Raw genomic sequence first — 17,925 nt, forward strand, 5'->3', positions numbered from 1 at the left:
ACCAAAAAAAAATAGTTCCCATGAAGGCAATTCACACAGCATATTACAATTGTCCAGCAGAAAAATAAAAAATACAGAGACTGTAAGGCTGGGTTAACACTGGGGTGATGTGGGAAACCCTGCGAATCCTATGCGGGGGGTTCCCACATCGCACCCGAATCGCAGGTGGTTGTCAGAAACCATGAAATCAGACCAAGACAGAAGTACAATTAAATCACACTTGTTTAATAATAAAAGTAATAATAAAAGTAAATAGAACAAACGTAGTCAAAACATAGGCAGAGTTTAGGAACCGGAACGGATAGTCAGACAAGCCAAACTTCAGGGAGCCAGAGATAAGCGTAGTAAAACAGCAAGCAGGATCTGGAGCCAGAAGGGATGTCAGCCAAGCAAGTCTTTTAACAGGAATGCAAGAGAGCGTCTCTGTGATGTTGACTAAGGCGAAGACAGAGATCCTCTGGGCTGGACGGGTTAAGTAGGCAGGACTGATGAGCAGGATATCATAAACAGCTGAGTAACTGTGGAGAGATAGGAGCTGGCAATTAGTCCAGCCCTGAAAGTGGTTCAAACTGACATCTGTGAACTGCTGCGGGTGTGAACGTAAAGCTAATTACAATGTGAATGCAGTGCTTTCTCATTAAGAAGTCCTAATATAGCCTTTCTTATTCAAAACATTGCAGGTCTCCAGGTCGAAAGAACGCACCTCCACGAATGCACTTGTAAACACGAAGGGTGATTGAAGTAGTCCTCAGCCAATAAAATACACTTCAAGCCTCCTACGTGTGGACTGGAACACTCCACCAGAAGCAGCCTTCAGGGCATCAAGAAATTAAAGAGAAGCTCATTGCACAGTATTAGGGACTTTCAAGACATTTAATTCTAAATAGTACCAAAATACTCACAAAGACAGAAGGTACAATCAGCAAGTGTTCAAGATTGGATGAGAAAGTTTCCAACCAAAGAAATGGCCTACTCCAGTGCGTGGCAACATCACGTGACCAGGCTCCATCCAGCGCGTTTCGTCCTGAAAAGACATCACCAGGGGCGCCCAATGCGATCTGATTCCAGTGCGGATCAAAAAAAAGGGTCCTGGACCGTTTTGGTCTGAATGCGATGCGGATTCAGCCATACAAACTGTATGGCTGAACTTGTATCGCACAGATATCGCATGTGATCTGCACAGCAATGCGGTGCGAATCACATGCGATGTCTGTGTTCGCACAAGTGCGAACCCAGCCTTACTGTCCAATTGTTGGCTCAACCATAATGAAACCTTTTGTAAAGAAAAAAAAATACAGAGTGCACCACTTTTATTATTATTTTTTTTTTTTTGAGTGCAGCGCGTTCAAATACGTAAATAAACATAAATAAACACAATGCACTGCGATGCAAAATTAAAGAAAAAAAACAAAAACAAATGCAATGCATGTAAAATGAACGTCAACGTTATGTGTACAGAAAAATCTTGGATTGTGAGCATAATTCGTTCCGGAAACATGCTTGTAATCCAAAGCACTCGTATATCAAAGCAAATTTCCCCATAAGAAATAATGGAAACTCAGATGATTCGTTCCACAACCATTTATTCAGAAGTCCTTCAGTTTATAGTCCATATAAAAAGATTATAACAATGTGATAGGTTCTGTAACCATAAAATGTCCATCCACAAATGGAAGCCTCCACAAGGGGATTAGAACCAAAATCCAGCAGGAGCTCCAGAGTATAAAAGTGTAGCAATATGGTTACAATAAATGAAGGTACAACATTTAGCAACTCACATGGTTGACGATTAAAAGAGCCGCATCTAAGTATACAGGCATCTGGGGGTAAAGCTGTCCACATAGACCATCCTCCACACCGCCGGCTCTCACCGCTGTCAGTCTGCAATTGTGACCGGGAAGACTACCCTGCAGTGCAGCGACTGAACCGCTCGTGGAGCGCAGAGTGGAAGGGACGACGTCGATGGTGGTGAGGACAGTGGTCTATGTGGACAGCTTTACCCTGGATGCTGGCATACTTAGATGTTCCTGTTTTAATCATCAACCATGTGAGTTGCTAAATGTTGTACTTTCATTAAATGTAACCATATTGCTACACTTAGAGGCGCCTCTCTTCTCTTATATACTCAGTTGTGATACGACGCTACTCGTATATCAAGACATCGCTTGTATATCAAGTCAAAATGTATTTAAAAATTTTGCTTGTCTTGCAAAACGCTCTCAAACCAAGGTTTTACTGTAATTAAAAAAAAAATGCAACGTCCATGCATTGTGGTATGAATGAGCCATGAGTACGTTTGTGCACAGGGCCGGTGCTACCACTAGGCAAACTAGGCAGCCGCCTGAGGCACACTGCTGCCTAGGGCGCCCTGCCACTGGTGTTCCTACTCTCTTCTCTCTCCAGAAAGCAACTAAGTCTCAGCTTCAGCAGGCAGCCGCCGCTCAGTTCGCACTTAGTGTCAGAGGCGCAGCAGCGACGGAGGACTGTGTCTGTGTCCCGACTCCTGAATGAATGGAAGCAAGCAAACATTCATTGATGGTCGCTGGTAGGCTGCTTTTTATGGGCGTTGGTGAGGCCGCATTGATGGGCGCTGGTGAGGCCGCATTGATGGGCGCTGGTGAGGCTGCATTTGATGGGCGCTGGTGAGGCCGCATTTGATGGGCGCTGGTGAGGCCGCATTGATGGGCGCTGGTGAGGCTGCATTTGATGGGCGCTGGTGAGCCCGCATTTGATGGGCGCTGGTGAGGCCGCATTTGATGGGCGCTGGTGAGGCCGCATTTGATGGGCGCTGGTGAGGCCGCATTTGATGGGCGCTGGTGAGGCCGCATTTGATGGGCGCTGGTGAGGCCGCATTTGATGGGCGCTGGTGAGGCTGCATTTGATGGGCGCTGGTGAGGCTGCATTTGATGGGCGCTGGTGAGGCTGCATTTGATGAGCTCTGGTGAGGCTGCATTTGATGGGCGCTGGTGAGGCTGAATTTGATGGGCGCTGGTGAGGCTGCCTTTGATGGGCGCTGGTGAGGCTGCATTTGATGGGGGCTGGTGAGGCTGCATTTGATGGGCGCTGGTGAGGCTGCATTCGATGGGCACTGGTGAGGCTGCATTTGATGGGCGCTGGTGAGGCTGCATTTGATGGGCGCTGGTGAGGCTGCCTTTGATGGGCGCTGGTGAGGCTGCATTTGATGGGCACTGGTGAGGTTGCCTTTGATGGGCGCTGGTGAGGCTGCATTTGATGGGCGCTGGTGAGGCTGCATTTGATGGGCACTGGTGAGGTTGCCTTTGATGGGCGCTGGTGAGGCTGCATTTGATGGGCGCTGGTGAGGTTGCCTTTGATGGGCGCTGGTGAGGCTGCATTTGATGGGCGCTGGTGAGGTTGCCTTTGATGGGCACTGGTGAGGCTGCATTTGATGGGCGCTGGTGAGGTTGCCTTTGATGGGCGCTGGTGAGGCTGCATTTGATTGGCGCTGGTGAGGTTGCCTTTGATGGGCACTGGTGAGGCTGCATTTGATGGGCGCTTCATTAAAAAGATGAGGTATACATGGGCAGGGCAAAGGGGGTGGAGTCAGGGGGTGGACCAGAGGGGGGTGGCAAAATGAGGTTTTGCCTAGGGTGTCCAAAATCCTTGCACCAGCCCTGTTTGTGCACCAGGGGTGTGGAGGAAAAACACCCAGACCCTTGGCCTCTGCCCTTTTGGGCATGTATCCCTGAGCACATACAGCCAGTACTGCATCCAAACACAACGAGTTTCAACCTGTTGTACGCTCTGATCGACAGCGGGGCAGTGGCTGCAACTGTAGCCAACAGGAGAATAAAATTGCAGTGATTAGATACCCAGTATGCAGGAGGGGAGGAGCGTTAGGTGGGAAGAGACATAGGTGGTTGTGGATGAAGGGTTATTGGGGTTACTGTGTTGGTCGTAACTACCAAGGTAAAGGTTTGAGTGTTCTTATTTCAGATGATTATAAAAGAAGCATTTTGGCCAGACAGTGGGAAGAGTGAACAGAATTCTGAGGCGTATCACCAGGGTGAAGTTGTTTTTTTCTTATAATCAAATGTTTTTTTTAAAAAACGGGCAGCACAGTGGTGACGTGGTCAGCACTTATGCCTAGCAGCACTGGGGTCGTCGTCGTTGTGAATCCCAACCACAGCACTACCTGCACGGAGTCTGGATGTTTTCCTCGTGCCTGTGTGGGTGTCCTCTGGGTATTCCGGTTTCCTCCCTCACTCTAGAGACATGCTTGTAGGTTTATTGACTCCTGTCTAAATTGGCCCTAGTACAGTGCCTTGAAAAAGTATTCACACCCCATGAAATTTTCCACATTTGATCACGTTACAACCAAGAACGTAAATGTATTTTATTGGGACTTTATGTGATAGACCAACACAAAGTGGCACATAATTGTGAAGTGGAAGGAAAATGATAAATGGTTCAACATTCTTTACAAACTAATATGTGAAAAGTGTGGGGGTACATTTGTATGGCGCCCCCCGGAGTCAATACTTTGTAAAACCTCCTTTCACTGAAATTACAGCTGCAAGTCTTTTTGGGGATGTCTCTACCAGCTTTACACATCTAGAGAGGGAAATTTTTGCCCATTCTTCTTTGCAGAATATCTCAAGCTCTGTCAGAATGGATGGAGAGCGTCTGTGAACAGCAATTTTTCAAGTCTTGCCACAGATTCTCTCTTGTCCTGCTAGCAGGTGAACCTCCATCCCAGTCTCAAGTCTTTTGCAGACTCTAATGCCCTGTACACACGACCAGTTTAGCCGTCAGAATAAACTCCGAAGGTTTCTCCGACGGAATTCCATTTAAGCGGTCTTGCCTACACACGGTCAACCCAAAGTCCAACCAAAGTCCGACCGTCCAGAACGCGGTGACGTACAACACTTACGACGGGACTAGAAAAAGGAAGTTCAATAGCCAGTAGCCAATAGCTTCCGTCTCGTACTTGCTTCAGAGCATGCGTCGTTTTTGGTCCGTCGGACCAGCATACAGACGAGCGGTTTTCCTGATAGGAATTGGGTCTGTTGGAAATATTTAAAACATATTCCATTTCTAGGTCCGTCAGAATTTTCGATAAAAAAAAAGTCCGATGAGGCCTACACACGATCGGTATATACGATAAAAAGCTTCCATCTGACTTTTTCTGTCGGATATTCCACTTGTGTGTACACAGCTTTACAGGTTTTCTTCTAAGATTGCCCTGTATTTGGCTCCATCCATCTTCCCATCAACTCTGATCAGCTTCCCTGTCCCTGCTGAAGAAAAGCATCCCCACAACATGATGCTGCCAGCACCATGTTTCATGGTGGGGATGGTGTGTTCAGGGTGATGTGCAGTGTTAGTTTTCCACCACACATAGTGTTTTGCTTTTAGGCCAGAAAGTGCAATTTTGGTCTCATCTGACCAGAGCACCTTCTTCCACATGTTTGCTGTGTCCTCCACATGGCTTCTCACAAACTGCAAATAGGACTTCTTATGGCTTTCTTTCAACAATGTCTTTCTTCTTGCCACTCTTCCATAAAGGCCAGATTTGTGGAGAGCACAACTAATAGTTGTCCTGTGGACAGATTCTCCCACCTGAGCTGTGGATCTCTGCAGCTCCTCCAGAGTTACCATGGACCTCTTGGCTGCTTCTCTGATGAATGATCTCCTTGCCCGGCCTGTCAGTTTAGGTGGACGGCCATGTCTTGGTAGGTTTGCAGTTGTGCCATACTCTTTCCATTTTCGGATGATGGATTGAAAAGTGCTCAGATGTTCAAAGTGTAGCACCCTCTTCCTTAGGTAGGTTGGTGCTAGAGTAGTGGATTTGTTTTGTATTGTCAGCGCAGGTAAATTTAGGCAGGCCTATGCTGTGAGCTAGGCCTGCTTGTTTTGATCTGGGGGCAGGGGAGTGGTTTAGCGTAGCAGCAGGTGACTGACATGTGTTTCAGCTCTTGGGCACCTCCTCTGGTTTTCAGAAGGTTCTGGAAAAGAGGCAGGGCAGAGAGCTGGAGTGACATGGGGTGTATATGGGAGCCCTGACCATACCCAACTAGGATTGGCGGGGGGCAGGCCTCGCATATATACCCATACCTCCCAACATTTTGAGATGGGAATGAGGGGCACCTACTATCAAACGTATGTAGACATAAGACACACCCCTGCCACACCCCATCAAGGAGAATAGCTCTGGCTTTATGTTTAGGGTCGTTGTCCTGCTGGAAGGTGAACCTCCCCCCCAGTCTCAAGTCTTTTGCAGACTCTAACAGGTTTTCTTCTAAGATTGTCCTGTATTTGGCTCCATCCATCTTCCCATCAACTCTGACCAGCTTCCCTGTCCCTGCTAAAGAATAGCATCTCCACAACATGATGCTGCCACCGCCATGTTTCACGGTGGGGATGGTGTGTTCAGGGTGATGTGCAGTGTTAGTTTTCCGCCACACATAGTGTTTTGCTTTTAGGCCAAATTTTGGTCTCATCTGACCAGAGCACCTTCTTCCACATGTTTGCTGTGTCCCCCACATGGCTTCTCACAAACTGCAAACAGGACTTCTTAAGGCTTTCTTTCAACAGTGTCTTTCTTCTTGCCACTCTTCCATGAAGGCCAGATTTGTGGAGTGCACCACTAAGAGCCATTCACACCTGAGCGTTTTGTAGCTTGAAGCCTGAAGATACAAAACGCTTGAGGGGAAAAAATCCATTATTCTCTATGGAGATGGTTCACATCTCCACTCCATGTCGCCTGAAGCCCTACACCTGAAGCTCAAACAAGTTCTGGACCCTTTTTTGTCATGCGAATCGGGCAGATTTGGGCGTTTTTGGAGCAGGAAGCAGATGACAAAATCTAACAACAAAGCAACAAATGATGAAACAGATGATCATTTTTCCTATTGGTTAATAAAAAAAATGCCAAAGCTCAAAGACGCCAGACAACGCTGCATGGAAAAGCACAAATATGCCCAAAGAAACACGCGACAAAACGCTACGCTCAGGTGTGAATGCAGCCTAATAGTTGTCCTGTGGACAGATTCTCCCACCTGAGCTGTGGATCTCTGCAGCTCCTCCAGAGTTACCATGGTCCTCTTGGCTCTTCTCTGATGAATGCTCTCCTTGTCCGGCCTGTCAGTTTAGGTGGACGGCCATGTCTTGGTAGGTTTGCAGTTGTGCCATACTCTTTCCATTTTCAGATGATGGATTGAACAGTGCTCTGTGAGATGTTCAAAGCTTGGGATATTTTTTTTTTATAACCTAACCCTGCTTTAAACTTCTCCACAACTTTATCCCTGACCTGTCTGGTGTGTTCCTTGGCCTTCATGAGGCTGTTTGTTCACTAAGGTTCTCTAACAAACCTCTGAGGGCTTCACAGAACAGCTGTATTTAAACTGAGATTCATTTAAACACAGGTGGACTCTATTTACTAATTAAGTGACTTCTGAAGGCAATTGGTTCCACTTTTAGTTAGGGGTATCAGAGTGAAGGGGTCTGAATACAAATAAATGCCACACTTTTCACATATTTATTTGGAAAAAATTTGGAATTTTTTTTTTTGGAAAACCATTTATCATTTTCCTTCCACTTCACAATTATGTGCCACTTCGTGTTGCTCCATCACATAAAATCCCAATAAAATACATTTATGTTTTTTTGGTTGTAACATGACAAAATGTGGAAAATTTCAAGGGGTATGAATACTTATTCAAGGCACTGTACATGTGTATTTATGAATGTGAGTTAAAGTGGATGTAAACCTTAACATATACCCAGTGAAGTGAACGGCCTCAGATGATACACAGAGAAGAAACAAATCTTCCTACATAAGTTTTACATGTATATCTTCAGCTTTATATACTGTTCAGAAAATGCAAGTCCTGTTAGGATTTTCTCTTCCTGATTCACCTGTGGGTGTGGATTTTTTGCTTACACTGGGAGACAGCTGATTGGAGGAAAGGCACACACCCCTACTCCACATAAGCAGAGACTTTCAGAGCTGTGCTGGGAATAGACCAGCTCTCTGCTAATCTTTGCTAATCACCCCGACACAAATTTCAGGCTGGTTTTATGACAGTTGACAGAGAACTTGTCAGAAGTTAACATGCTGATAACAGAAGAACAGAGTGGGAGAAAGACACGGGACTTAGGGCTTTGAAGAGAGATAAGAAAACACTACAGATATACTGTATGTGCCCAGCTCACATTTCATGAATCAGGTTTACATCCACTTGTAGATTGTAAGCTCCCTGATGGCAGGGACTGAAGTAAATCTATAATACATATGTAAAGCACTGCATAAATTGATGGCACTATATAAGTACCTGTGATAAATAAAAAAAATGTTTTGAGAATTTGTTGAAATTCGTTACTATTGTGATTCGGATACATCCGAATCTATAACACAAACGTTGTCCTAATTTTGATTTGTAATGTAACGAAACGCACAAATCTACAGTTCAATATTGAACAACACAGACACCATATGTCAAATAACGGTTATAAAAAGTTGCAACCCGAGATCAGTCCACAATACACTCAAGCAGACTTCGAATTTGGTCCATGTTGCAGCGATCTTGTGGTGGTGATGAGGAAGGGAATGGGGAAAGCTTTGCTTGACTCTCCTTTGAAAGCACCCTTTATGCCGGCCATACACTATCCGAAAAATCACCCGAAATTCAGTCATTTGGCCAGTTCGTTCGTTTGTCGGCCAGTTAATGGGCACAAAATTGATAATCGTTGGGACGTTGTTGAGCCAAAAAAACGAAAGGACAAGTTTGGAAATTTTCTTCCGAACGAACGATAAATTGAAAGGTTAATGTGTTTCCCGTCTGAATTGTTTGCACTAGGTATATGTAAAAAAAAAAAAAACGAACAAAAAATGCACTCATTTATGTTCACTGAACGATTTATCGGTCATTGCATGATGGCACTCTCGTTTGCGCTCACGGCTGAATGTTTGTTTTTTTCGAAAATGGGTTCGGCCGATTTTTCGTATAGTGTATGTTCAGCATTACCTTCAAAGCTTGCTGGAGTGGGCAGAGCCAGAGTGTCAAACATTCGGTAGTATTTGACCCACCTACCAACTTCAGACTTTCAAAATTGTCACTCTTTTTTTTTGTTTATAGCATTTTTATAGCACTGATCGCTGTATAAATGACAATGGTCCCAAAATAGTGTCAAAAGTGTCCGATGTGTCTGCCATAATGTCGCAGTCACGATAAAAATCACAGATTGCCAGCATTACTAATAAAACAAAAATAATAATAAAAATGCTATAAATCTATCCCCTATTTTGTAGACGCTATAACTTTTGCGCGAACCAATCAATAAACGCTTATTGCGTTTTGTTTTTTTTTACCAAAAATATGTAGAAGAATACATATCGGCCTAAACTGAGAAAAAAAATTGTTTTTTTTTATATATTTTTGGGGGATATTTATTATAGCAAGAAGTAAAAAATACTGCTTTTTTTTTTCAAAATTGTCGGCCTTTTTTTGTTTATAGCGCAAAATATAAAAACCGCAGAGGTGGTCAAATACCACCAAAAGAAAGCTCTATTTGTGGGGAAAAAAGGACGCCCATTTTGTTTGGTTACAGCATCACGCGACGGCGTAATTCTCAAAGCAGCGCAGTGCCGAATCGCAAAAAGTGCTCTGGTCAGGAAAGGGGGTAAAATCTTCCGGGGCTGAAGCGGTTAAACTGGAACACAGTGTGCTGTAATGTGCGCGTTGAGGTGTGCTGCATTAGGCAGTCCAGTTTTAATTTTTTTTTTTTCTGCATATGTATCTAGGAATTTACCTCTTTACTAAGGCAGTAGCCTCCAACAGTATAAGAGGAACAGCAGAGGGCGCCAACTAAGTGCAGTATATGAATAAAAACTTTTATTAACAATCACAATGGCCAACTCACTTGATGTGCAGAAAAAAGGCTCGAATCCACCTGTATCTGCGTTATGTTGTGACAAGCCTCGCAGTGTGCGCCTGGAAAACCCCCGGGTGTAACATCACTTCTGGTCCATGAGCACCACAGTGGTCCCGGAACGTCCGCTTTCGGTTCCTGATGTCTTACAGCATCGGCAGACAGCAGCACCTGTAAAGCGCCTGAAAAACGTCTCTCAACGCTCCCCTTTACGGATTTAAGGATTTTGTATGAATTATGATGCTCTAAAGCTTTCAGTATACCTTTAATAACTTTACGTCAAGGGCCTTACGTTTTTAGCTGAACTTCAACCTTTTCAGAATTTTCATAGCCTCCCACAGTCTCTCCTGCCCCTCTTTCCACCCTGGTTGCCATTTTTTGTACAGTATGATGGACAGACCTCTCTAAAAAGTTAATAATTGAAATCCTCAAGACAGAAACAATATCTACCCTTCAAGTGCGCCCCCCCCCCCCCCTTCACTGCAAGGTCTATAAAGACATGGATGAGCGAGTTTGGGGTGGAGGAACTTGACTGACCTCAACCCAGTAGTGTATTTAGGTTTTGTGCTGCCCTAGGCCTGACTAAACTCGTGTAACCCCTAATTTGAACATGACCCACCCCTTCCAGTCAAGGACACACCCCTTGCTGTTTAAGACCCGCCCTGAAATTTTTGAGTGGGGACACTAGTTTTGAGGGCCCGGGGGGGGGGGGGGCAATGGATTCCCTTAATTTTCATAGATTTCCTCTCACTTCCTGTTTGGCTATGGGGCAGGAAGTGAAGAGAAATCTCTGCAATGGGACAGGGGTGGTAAAAAACAAACTGACAGGGGCTATAACCCTCCCTTATTCTATGCAAAATGAAAAAAAAAAAAAAAGTGTTGCCTATAGTTCTACTTTAAGCACAAATTTCTGATAATTTTATGGAGAGGATTATAAAGATATAACCATGCCAATGGTGCAGCAGAAAATATATAGTACAGTGAGGAAGGTTTGTGGTCCAGGATGATAGGGCAGTCAAAGTTAGAAGCGGCACCCCCCCCTCCCCACACACACACAGTTGCGGAATGCCGGACGGCTGCATACCGGAAGCAGTGCGGCGGATTTATGGGGGCGCTAGACTAATTTGCCTCTCAGTCGAGTCCGCCCCATAAGACTGGCGCTACACTAACAGTGTAGCGCCAGCCGGCGGGGACTCTTTCCATGCTGCCCCCCTGCAAAGTGCTGCCCTAGGCCTAGGCCAGGATACAGCGTTCCCTCAACCCGATAGACCACCTTTGGGATGAATTAGAGTGAAGACTGTGAGCCAGGCCTTCTCCTCCAACATCAGTGCCTGACCTCACAAATGCCCTTCTGGAAGAATGATCAAACATTCCCATATACACACTCCTAAACCTTGTGGACAGTCTTCCCAGAAGAGTTGAAGCTGTTATAGCTGCAAAGGGTGGGCCAACTCAATATTGAACCCTACGGACTAAGACTGGGGTGCCATTAACCACTTCAGCCCCGGACCATTTGGCTGCCCAAAGACCAGAGCACTTTTTGCGATTCGGCACTGCGTCGCTTTAACTGACAATTGCGCGGTCGTGTGACGTTGCTCCCAAACAAAATTGACATCCTTTTTTTCCCACAAAATAGAGCTTTCTTTTGGTGGTATTTGATCACCTCTGCGGTTTTTATTTTTTGCGCTATAAACAAAAAAATAGCGACAATTTTGAAAAAAAACTCATTTTTTACTTTTTGCTATAATAAATATCCCCCAAAAATATATAAAAAAAACATTTTTTTCCCTCAGTTTAGGCCTATATATATTCTTCTACATATTTTTGGTAAAAAAAATCGCAAGAAGCGTTTATTGATTGGTTTACGCAAAAGTTATAGCGTCTACAAAATAGGGGATAGTTTTATGGCATTTTAATTAATATTTTTTTTTTTTTACTAGTAATGGCGGCGATCTGCGTTTTTTATTGTGACTGCGACATTATGGCGGACACATCGGACACTTTTGGCACGATTTTGGGACCATTTACATATATACAGCGATCAGTGCAATTAAAAATGCATTGATTACTGTGTAAATGTGACTTGCAGTGAAGGGGTTAACCACTAGGTGGCGCTGTAGGGGCTAAGTGTGTCTTGGGGAGTGATTCTAACTATGGGGGGGGAGGGGCTACGTGTGACACGACACTGATCACCGCTCCTGATGACAGGGAGCGGTGATCAGTGTCATTAGGCAGAACGGGGAAACGCTCGTTTACATCAGCATTTCCCCGTTCTTCCTCTCCGTGAGACGATTGCGGGCATCCCCGCGGACATCAAGTCCGCGGGACCCGCGATCACACTCACGGAGGTCGCGGCGCGTGCAAGCCGCTTTTTAAAGGGCAACATAGAGGTGTGTTAATCTGCCTGTACGTGCCCTTCTGCTGACGTATATCGGCGTGGGCTGGTCGGCAAGCTGTTAAAGTTCATGTGCGTGTAAAGGCAGGTGTCCCAATACTTTCCCTAGGTAGGCAACCTGGGGCATTCCAGCTGTTGTGCAACTACATTTCCCATGAGGCATTGCAAGGCTGGCAGTTACAATTACTCCTAGGGGCATGATGGTACTTGTAGTTCTGCAACAGCTGGAGAGCCCCAGGTTGCTTACCCCTGCCGGACAATATAGTGTACATGCATATGGGCGATTTGGTCCACCAGCGTGAAATCCCAGGATTTCTGGGGGGGGGGGGGGGGGGGGTGTTTGGCACAGGTGCAGCGTCCAGCCCATCTGCCAGCAGCCCGTCAAAATCTATTGCTAGCTGAAGTACACAGTGGCTGGACCCCCAGTACCAAGTGCTTGCTTTTTACAGCTGAATGGGTTCAGGGGCACATGCCCCCAACATAGAATTCCTGAGGCCTGGTGTGTGCCGTGGAGGAGACACTCTGGGGGGAGATTTGCTAAAACTAAAGCACACAGAATTTGGTGCAACTCTGCATAGTAACCAATCAGCTTCTGACATCAGCTTGTTCAATTCGGCTTTGACAATAAAACCTGGAAGCTGATTGGTTACCATGCACACATAGGCGTTAGGGTGTGCACCCCAAAGCTTAAAGCTTAAACGCACTATATATATATATATATATATATATATATATGTATATATATATATGTGTGTATATATATATATGTATATATATATATATATATATATATATATATATATATATATATATATATATGTATATATATATATATATATATATATATATATATGTATGTATGTATATATATATATATATATATATATATATATATATATATATATATATATATATATATGGCAGTAGAGCAGTAGATGGTGTCAGTAGGGCAGGGATTGGTGTCAGTAATTTATTCTTATTTTTTTATTATTATAACTTTTTTTACAAATATATTATTTTTTCCAATAATTTATTATTATTATTTTACAATTTATTAGGAGCCCTATTGGGGGACTTTGGTGAAATATCAGGGGTCTGAGCAGCCTCACTTTTGAGGCTCAGCAGTATTTCTTAGCTGTGGTCAGAAGGTTTATTGCTTGTTCCTTCTCTCCCAGGGATGAAGGGAGGGAGCAGATACGCTCCTAGCCGCCAGTGTTTTCTGCAGAGCTGGAGATGTGGCCTATTTATCACATCCCCTCTATAATAAAATTGTCTTCATGTCTTCTCAGCCTCCACACTGCAGAGCAAGGCTGAGCCTCCTCTACACATCATACCGGCGTCATTATACCAGCAAGACTGAAATCAATCGTGTCTATGCTGCAATTTATATCTCAACTGCGTAACGTCAAAGTGATTGTAAAGCTTTGTTTATTTGAAAAAAAAAATAACAAACATATCATACTTACCTCCACTGTGCAGCCCGTTTTGCACAGAGTGGCCCCGATCTTCGACTTGTGGGGTCCCCCCAGAAGCGCTCTCCCGGGGGGGTTACCTTGTGGGCGCGCTCCCGAGTCCAGCATTCGGCGCCCACAGCCGCCGAATGTAGGACTCACCCCCAATTCCTCCGGCGCCCGCGTCATTGGATTTGATTGACAGCAGCGGGAGCCAATTGCTGTGCTGCTATCAATCTACCAATCAAGAGCCGAGAACCCCTGGCAGCGGAAGAGCGCGTCCCCACCAGGTGAAGTTCCAGGCCTCAGGTAAGTAAAACAGGGGGGGGGGGGGGGCTGAGGGGGGCCGGTCACTGCCAGGTGTTTTTTCACCTTTATGCATAGGATGCATTAACCCACATGCCGACCAGCACACGGCGATATACGTCGGCACAATGGCACTGCTGGGCGAATGGGCGTACAGGTACGTCCCCTTTAAGATATGGCATTGTGTGCGCGCGCGCGCCACGTGTTCTCTGACCGTGTCACGGAACAGAAGAACGGGGAGATGCTAATGTAAACAAGGCATTTCCCCGTTCTGCCTAGTGACATGACTAAGATCTATTGCTCCCTGTCATCGGGAGCAGTGATCTCTGTCATGTGAGTAGTAGCCCATCCCCTCTTCAGTTAGAATCACTCCCTGGGACACACTTAACCCCTTGATCGCCCCCTAGTGTTTAACCCCTTCCCTGCCAGTGTCATTTACACAGTAATCAGTGCATTTTTATAGCACTGATCGCTGTATAAATGACAATGATCCCAAAATAGTGTCAAAAGTGTCCGATGTGTCCACCATAATGAGTAGAGAGTCACAATAAAAATCGCAGATCGCCGGCATTACTAATAAAAAAAAAATACTAATAAAAATGCTATAAATCTATCCCCTATTTTGTAGACGCATTAACTTTTGCTCGAACCAATCAATAAATGCTTATTGCGGGTTTTTTTTTTACCAAAAATAAGTAGAAAAATACATATCGGCCTAAACTGAGGAAAAAAATAGTTTTTTTATACATTTGGGGGGTAGTTATTATAGCAAAAAGTAAAAATACTGCTTTTTTTTTCAAAATTGTTGGCCTTTTTTTGTTTATAGCGCAAAGAATAAAAACCGCAGTGGTGATCAAATACCACCAAAAGAAAGCTCTATTTGTGGAGAAAAAAGGACGTCAATTTTGTTTGGGTGCAACGTCGCACGACCGCGCAATTGTCAGTTAAAGCGGTGCAGTGCCGAATCGCAAATAGTGCTCTGGTCAGGAAGGGGGTAAAATCTTCCGGGGCTGAAGTTGTCAAGATGAAAAAACACGTGGGTTTACAACCCCTTTAAGGAATGGTGTTATTTTGGGAGCATTGAGCATTGTTATTTTTCTATCATTGAGAAAGTGATACAGTATATAGTTAACCACTTCAATACCAGCCACTTCCTGCCCAGGCCAATTTCCAGCTTTCATCGCTGTGGCACTTTGAATGACAATTGCGCGGTCATACAACACTGTACTCATATGACATTTTTTATCATTTTTCACACAAATAGAGCTTTCTTTCAGTGATATTTAATCACCATTGTTTTTTTTTTTTTTTATATTTTTTGCTAAACAAATGAAAAAAAAAACGTAATTTTTGAAAAAAAAAAAAAAACAAGTTTTTCTTTGTTTCTGCTATAACATTTTGCAAATAAATAATTGTTCTTCATTAATTTAGGCCAACATGTATTCTGCTACATTTCTTTGGTGAAAATAACCCAAATCAGTGCATATTATTTAGTGTGCAGGTAAGTTATAGAGTCCACATACTATGGTATGTACAGTAAGTTGTAGTTTTTCATCACAATTTTTTTGAAAATTAAGACATTTAAAAAAAAAATGTTTTTTCAAAATTTTTTACATACTGTCACCAGTGCAGTACAGTATCATCATATAATTGCCGTGGCGGTGATCGGGGACACTGACTGGTGACATCATGTAAAAATGTAATAAAAAAATAAATAAATATATTTCTAAATACATTTTTTCAATTTTTATATATATATTATTATTTTTTTTTAATTTCAGGTACTTATATAGAACCGTCAATTTACGCAGCGCTTTACATATATATTATACATTTACATCAGTCCCTACCCTCAAAGAGCTTACATATATATATTTTTTTATTACATTGTTTTTCTTTATTTTTCTTCTTTTTTTTTTTTTTTTTTTTTTTACATACGGTGACTTTAGTAACACTGCACTACTCTGGGGAGGTGATCAGGATTTTTTTCTTCTTTTTATTTTACACACTATGATTGCTTATAACTGTGAATTTTACAGTTATAAACAACATTTTTTTCTGAATGAAAACTATTCATTCAGTGTTTACTATTGTGATTAGCTGTGATTGGCCACAGACAATCACATGATACAGATGGGCTGTGATTGGAGAAGGAGGGGTCTATTGTTGCTGCTGCCTGGGGTCTATTGTTGCTGGGGGGGTATTTTCTTGTAGGTGGTCCATTGTTGCTGGGGGGGATCCATTAATGCTGGGGGTCTATCAATGCTGGCTGCAGAGAGATCTGTTGTTGCTGCAGGGGGGTCTATAGTTGCTGGGGGGGGGGGTATTTTGTTGTGGGTGGTCCATTGTCGCTGGGGCGGATCAATTGTTGCTGGTTGGAGGAAATCTATTTTAACTGCTTTTCTTGTTATCATTAACAAGTTCAAAACAAATTACTTAGTACCACATATGTTACATGCTTCTGTATTAGCTAAAAGGAGTGGTCTTGGGAGGTGGGTAGGGGGTGGAACCAAGGAATGGTGCTCGGAGGTGGATAGGGGGCGGAGACAAGGGGTGACTTGGAAAGGGGGAGGTTCTGCACCTATTCTCTAAGAAAAAAAGCCATGCTTCTAATGAAGGAGATACCCAGAAAGTGAGCGGCAGCCTGACATAATGATATCTAAAGAGCCAGGGTCTGTAAAGCACTAGGAGGTATAAAGAAAAATCATTACACAAGGATTAACTCATGCAGGAGAAGCAAGAGAAAGAAGAAAAAATGCCATTGTTAACCACTTCAATACCAGGCACTTAGAAACCTTCCCGCCCAGACCAATTTTCAGCTTTCAGCGCTGTTGCACTTTGAATGACAATTGCGCGGTCATTTTTTTTATCATTTTGTTCCCACAAATAGAGCTTTCTTTTGGAGGTATTTGATCACCTCTGCGTTTTTTATTTTTTGAGCAACAAATAAAAAAAGACCAAAAATCTTGAAAAAAAACAAGTTTGTCGTTGTTTCTGTTAAAAATTTTTGTAAATAGGTACGTTTTCTTCTTCAATGACGGGCACTGATATGGCTGCACTGACAGGCACTGATATGGCAGCACTGATGGGCACCGATGAGGTGGCAGATATGAGGTGGCGCTGATGAGGTGGCACTGACGGGCACTGATGATGGGCACTGATAGGCGGCACTGATGGGCACTGATAGGTGGCACTGATGGGCACTCATAGGCGGCACTGATAGGCACTCGTAGGTGGCATTGATGAGTACTTATGTGTGGCACTGATGGGTACTTATGGGTGGCATTGATAGGTGGCACGGATGGGCACTGATGGGCACTGATAGGTGGGCATGGATGGGCACTGACAGGTGGCACCAATGGACACTGATGGGTGGCACTGATGACACTGATTGGTGGCACTGATGCCCCTAAGGGTGGCATTGCTGGGCATCACTGCAATATACTGGTGCCAATCAGTGCCCATTTGTGGGCACTGATTGGCACAGATTGGGCACTGACTGGGCACATGTGGATGACCATGGGGTACATACCTGGCCATCCACATGTTGCCCCTCTCCCTGGTGGTCCTAGTGGCGATCCCTGGTGGTCCAGTGTGGTCATCTGAGGGGGGGCTGCGCTGATAAACAATCAGCGCAGACGCCCCCCTGTCAGGAGAGCCGCCGATCGGCTCTCCTCTACTCGTGTCTGTGTCTGAGGAAAAGCCGATCAACGGCTCTTCCTATTGACATCGTGATCAGCCGTGATTGGACACAGCTGATCACGTGGTAAAGAGCCTCCGCTGGATCCCAAGATCGGTGGAGTGGTGTGTCAGACTGACACACCGCTCCACCGATCGCCGCGATGCGCGCCCCCGTGGCCGTCATCTGCTATGGGCTGGGCG

This window comes from Aquarana catesbeiana, linkage group LG02, assembly GCF_042186555.1.
Source record: "Aquarana catesbeiana isolate 2022-GZ linkage group LG02, ASM4218655v1, whole genome shotgun sequence".
Taxonomy (NCBI): Eukaryota; Metazoa; Chordata; class Amphibia; order Anura; family Ranidae; genus Aquarana; species Aquarana catesbeiana.